This window comes from Limulus polyphemus, unplaced genomic scaffold (genome assembly GCF_000517525.1).
Source record: "Limulus polyphemus unplaced genomic scaffold, Limulus_polyphemus-2.1.2 Scaffold6803, whole genome shotgun sequence".
Lineage (NCBI taxonomy): Eukaryota > Metazoa > Arthropoda > Merostomata > Xiphosura > Limulidae > Limulus > Limulus polyphemus.
This window is the reverse complement of record NW_013672413.1, coordinates 3,895-9,501: the sequence shown is the minus strand read 5'-3', so window position 1 is coordinate 9,501 and position 5,607 is coordinate 3,895. Positions and strand designations below refer to the sequence as shown.

Below are 5,607 nucleotides of genomic sequence, written 5' to 3'. Positions count from 1 at the left end.
TTTATCAGTTCTACAACTATCCATGTCTTTATTGGTCTATCAGTTCTACAACTATCCATGTCTTTATTGGTTTATCAGTTCTACAACTATCCATGTCTTTATTGGTTTATCAGTTCTACAACTATCTATGTCTTTATTGGTTTATCAGTTCTGCAACTATCCATGTCTTTATTAGTTTATCAGTTCTACAACTATCCATGTCTTTATTGGTTTATTAGTTCTACAACTATCCATGTCTTTATTGGTTTATTCCAATAAAGACATGGATAGTTGTAGAACTTTTATCAGTTCTACAACTATCCATGTCTTTATTGGTTTATCAGTTCTACAACTATCCATGTCTTTATTGGTTTATCAGTTCAGAAAGTTCTACAACTTCTAGAGATTTCAGAAAAGTATGTTATTGGAGAAAATGGGGTACAGAAGTGTTTATATATACGTCTATGTATCGTGGGGTAGGTCATGATGTGGCTGATTTTTTTAATGAGGAGGGGGCATGTGGAAGCTTCCTGCGAGTTGTACTGGAAGCCTGTAGATGTATAACATTATTCCTGCACCCCTCACGAGGATTTTACCAGAACATAACAGTAAACTACCAGTTAGAAGCCCCAAAACTCGGAACTAAGCCTAGTAACTTCGTCCAAATATTCCTCAATAATCTTTTCCTTCTCGACTGCTTCGACGAAATTTAGTTAATTATTAAAATAAATATGACCAGAAATTCCAGATAATTAAAACTTTTAACGAACCTGGCGTTTTCGTCTTTATCAGAGGTTAGGTGTCTGTAATTCAACCAATTCAAACAAACAATCTGAATGGAACAATGACATTACGTGTCGTGACATCATATATCACGTTATTACCCTGACATCATATCACGTGATAACAACACGTTATTACCCTGACATCATATCACGTGATAACAAGACATTATTACCCTGACATCATATCACGTGATAACAACACGTTATTACCCTGACATCATATCACGTGATAACAACACGTTATTATCCTGAGAAACAAACTAATAAAGTAAATACATATGTATGTGCAGCTTTTATATTACATAAATTTTAAGTTAGACTGGTCAACCTTTCTATCTGTGTATCATGATTTTTCTAAGTAATTGTTACATTTTTTCCAAAACTTTAATATTGAAAGTTATTTCATTAGGCAGCCAGCCCATCTGTTAAAACCGTAGGTTTTGGTTTTTGTATGTTATCTAAATCTGATGCAGAACATAAAGAAAGCACTGTATTCTACCTACCAGGTTTCAGGTAGTGCACCATTAGCTTTTATGATATCATAATTTTAACGACGGGGTTTTCTTTAAAGCCACCTTATTTTTAAAAAAAATGTTTTTCCAGCTGTTTTCAATCCCATTTTGTACATCTGATGACTGTTTCTACCCTTACAAGGCAATTCAAGATATTGAGATTAAATAACAAATGAAGTACACAATGTGAAATGAGTCACCCACCACGTGCACGGCAGTGACAGGTTAGACGTTTGTAACAAACCTTTACGGGGTTAAAATGACCAGGCAGTCTCGATCAAGATTATGTACACCAGCCTTGACCTGCTTTAAACATAAAGAAGTAATTATTAACTTTCTTTTAGAGACGTAGAGACACAGTACTTTCATTGTTATTGGTGCCTACTTTCAGACGTCACTGTATTGATTACGCATGGATACTAGCTGGATTTCACTGTTTTACGTGATAGTGAAAAGGGACAAACCAAAATATTTTCACCAGTATTTTGTTTACCACTGAACAAATCAGAAAATGCTGTTTACTCCGTAAAATGATTTATTTGTACGTATGTAGTTTAAAGTAAACTCACAAGGAGGAGTACAATAAAATAAAAATATTTTGACAGTAAAAAACAAAACAAATGATAATAATAATAGTCTGTTGATGATTGTCATACCTTTGTTTTATACCTAGAGCTAAAACACATTTATAATTAGCTAATTATTCTGAACATCACAAATAATCATAAATTATTTCCAATTACCTAGGCTTTGTTCATTATACAGAAGTTGATTAAGTTATATTAAAACGATTTTGGAGTCTCACTACGCCATTACAATTCATATTGCCATGTCCAGTTATGCTTTATCTGTCAACCTTGCATCTTGACAATATTCTTGTAGCGTAGTTTATATTGTAAAAGGCTCCATTGTAGGGCTGTCATGTCGAAACCGCACTACTTCTTCCTGAATCTTTCCATAATCCATTAAGTATACGATGACGGAGGTTTCCCAGTGCTCGTTTCAACAGTTCGATCACAAAATAATACATAAGCGTTGCATCCATCAACTTGACTGGTATGTTTTTGTATGCAATAGCACGAATACATATTTAATTTTCCAGCTTCTTGGGGCATATGACGGTTGAATGGAAGGTATGACTTGAAGCCTTATTTTGGTGAACCTATATTCTGTTGGCCTAGTTTCCAGGCGAAGATCCTTCCTTATTATGTTCTGTGCTGTTACATGAGACGTGAGAATGACTTTTACCACTAACATTTATGTTCATGAATTCTCGCCTGTTACAAGATACTTCATTTTGTTTATCACAGCTGGGGTACGACTTCTTACAGGTCTCTTTTTGGATGGTCACGGATCATCAAGTTTATCCAGCCTATTTGTTTTTTCCAATGCCATTAATTACAAGGGATTTCCCCGTCTTGGATATATCTCTGATATAAGCACATCTGATCTGAGTGTATGATATTTGGCATTGGAAAGAGCTTTTGAATACCCTTTCAAAAAACAATAAATTTTTAGTGGTATTACACTAAGTTGACATGAAATCCTGCTATATTCCATTCAACCGCGACTATATATCGGCTGTGGTTATAACATGACTTACTGATTTGCATATTTTTAATATAATATACTAAACCATATCTGTATATATTCATGGGGTAATCTAAGGTAGTATCATTGGTGAAAAACTACCGAGACTAAAAAAACTATTCAAAATAAATAGTTTATCAGTTAGATAGGTTCCAAAGTCTTAACTTTATATACGATCAAGGTTTCGTAGATGTATTTTTTTTTTCATTCAGTAGTCAGTTGAATTGCGAAAAACCACTATTTTTTATTCTTAGACAATCAGCGCAGAAAAAAATGAAGCCTAACCAATAACAATGAATAGTTACATTTGTAAAGTCTTCCATTCATAACCCTAACTCCAATATAAATCAAGATCATAGGATTTAATCTTATTTAGAGACAAGAAACACACACTCAGCGAATTCTCTACGCTAAAGGCTTCTTTAATATCCAGTTATATAATACGACTTTTTATCGCTTTTCAGTTATCACGAATACACGATAATAACTTGAATTCTACGCGTGCAAAGAATTCCAAGTTGTTCAAAAAATGGGCGTTTCCCACAATTAATGTCTTAAGTGAGACGTGTTTCATCGCTATGTTTTGGAAATCATTGATTGATTCGTAAAAAAATTAATTATAATAGCTTTCCATCCCTGCTCTTGTCAACATTCGTTACCACTGTAATTTTTATGCTGGTATGAAAGTTAAATTCTATACATACAGAATCGTAACTTTAATAATTTAAATAACTCATTTAAAATCTTTCGAAACTAACAGTTACGTTCCTTCAGACTACTACTACTACTAGGGTTAGTTTTCTACTAATAGTATTATCATTATTAGGGTTAGTATTCAACCATCATTACTAGGGTTAGTCTTCTACTACCATCATTAAAGTTATTTTCCTACTAGCACAACTGGAATTAGTTTTCTATTATTATTCTTAAGGTTAGTATTCAACTATCATTACTATAGTTAGTATTTTATTGTCATTATTAATATTAGGGCTAGTCTTCTACTACCGTCATTAAGGTTATTTTCCTAGTACTATTCAACTGCCATTATTAGGGTTAGCCTTCTACTAACATCATTAACGTTATTTTCATACTACCACTACTAGGGTTAGTATTCAACTATCATTACTGATACTAGGGTTAGTCTTCTACTGCCATTATTAGGGCTAGTATTTTATTGTCAGCTTAAAGGTTATTTTTTTCCTACCACTACTAGGATTCGTTTTTTCTACCATCGTTATTAGCGTTAATTTTCAACTGCCATTATTAAAATAAAAAATGAGAACAAGATATTCTCCCCATCCTCAAATTTCCCATACGATTATTTGTTAAACATAAGAAAAAGGCGTCGTAAGACAACGGAAATCTTCAGTATTTATAATTATAAGTGTATGCAAGAATTACCTGAGAGGGTCATGGTAAATCTATGGAGGTCAGAAGGATTGACTCACAGAAAATCTGCCAGTTATAGTTCGTTGATAAGCAGAAAGCTACACAATGAGCTATGCGGGAAAAGAGAAGACCCCCCTCCCCCATCCACCCTGGTGGTGGTAACAGTCGCTAATTTATTCACTTATGTTCCATGTTGATTTTTCCTCTTCTTTCAAGGTAACGAAACGTATTAAATTAAGGTATATTCTGCAGTAAGACGTACCATCTTATATAAATACAAGGTCAGGAACTCGGGGCTTCACTGATATAAACATACCATCATATATAAACTATATAAAACATATCATTCTATAGACAACAAACTTGTATATAAACCAGGGGGTGACATTTTCAAAATACAAAATAGAGGAACTCAGCTGGGTGAAGTGGACCTGTTTTTAAATAAGAGGGAAAATCTACGTGTAAACATAAAATACGACAAAGCAGCTCAAATAAGTCCCAGTTATAGTACTGCCTTGAAAAACAAGTTTCGGTACTCAGTACCGGTGAGTACCGTCATAATATCTCTCCTGATATAAACTATATAAAACATACCACGATAATTATTCTTGTTAGTTAAACGTAATGATGCATCGATATGCAACATCAACCATCAACGAATGGAAAAAAAATCACGAAGCAAAATCAACCACCAAACTGTCAAAGATTACAAAAAGTGGGACATTGAAACTAAGGCCTCATAAGGAGGAAAAGTTGAAAACATTTCGAAAGAACTTCCTGGGAAAGGATAGACATAAGTGTGTTACGACAGTTCACATAACACTACTACTATACACTTTTCAACATGGACTTATTCTTCTAGTTAGGCTTCCAGGTGAGCATAGCGTTTGTGAATGACACGTTATCTAAAACAAACCATCGCAACAGATGACTGGAGGGTTTCACCTTACACTTACGATATATTTGTCAGAAAAACGATGAATAAATAGACTGTTTAATTAATTAAGCAGATAACCTAAAACCACGAAGAGGGCACTAGTAATACGAGTTTACCAAATCAAGCTGAGATGAATATTTTCCAAGAACCTAATGAGCGGTAACTCGTTATTCATTCCCTGAGAACTGTAAGAAGTCATTCACTCCCTGAGAACGGTAACTCGTCATTCATCCCCTGAGAACGGTAACTCGTTATTCGTTCCCTGAGAACAGTAACTCGTTATTCATTCCCTAAGAACGGTAAGAAGGCATTCATTCCCTGAGAACTGTAAGAAGTCATTCACTCCCTGAGAACGGTAACTCGTTACTCATTCCCTGAGAACAGTAAGAAGGCATTCATTCCCTGAGAACGGTAA

The 5,607-nt window shown here is 34.3% G+C and overlaps 1 protein-coding gene across 4 annotated transcripts in view; it reads right to left on the bottom strand.

The window, feature by feature from the left end:
- The window catches only part of LOC106474082 (sterile alpha and TIR motif-containing protein 1-like), a 35,713-nt gene that overhangs the window by 27,908 nt on the left and 2,198 nt on the right, over positions 1-5,607 (bottom strand). Inside the window, exon 1 of one of the 4 annotated variants that reach the window (XM_022402463.1) lies at positions 4,268-4,651. The exons of the other annotated variants lie outside the window; for them this stretch is intronic. The gene's annotated coding sequence lies outside the window, so the exon portion shown is untranslated. Of the gene's footprint in view, positions 1-4,267; positions 4,652-5,607 lie in introns of those variants that run through there. 4 annotated transcript variants of the gene reach the window in all.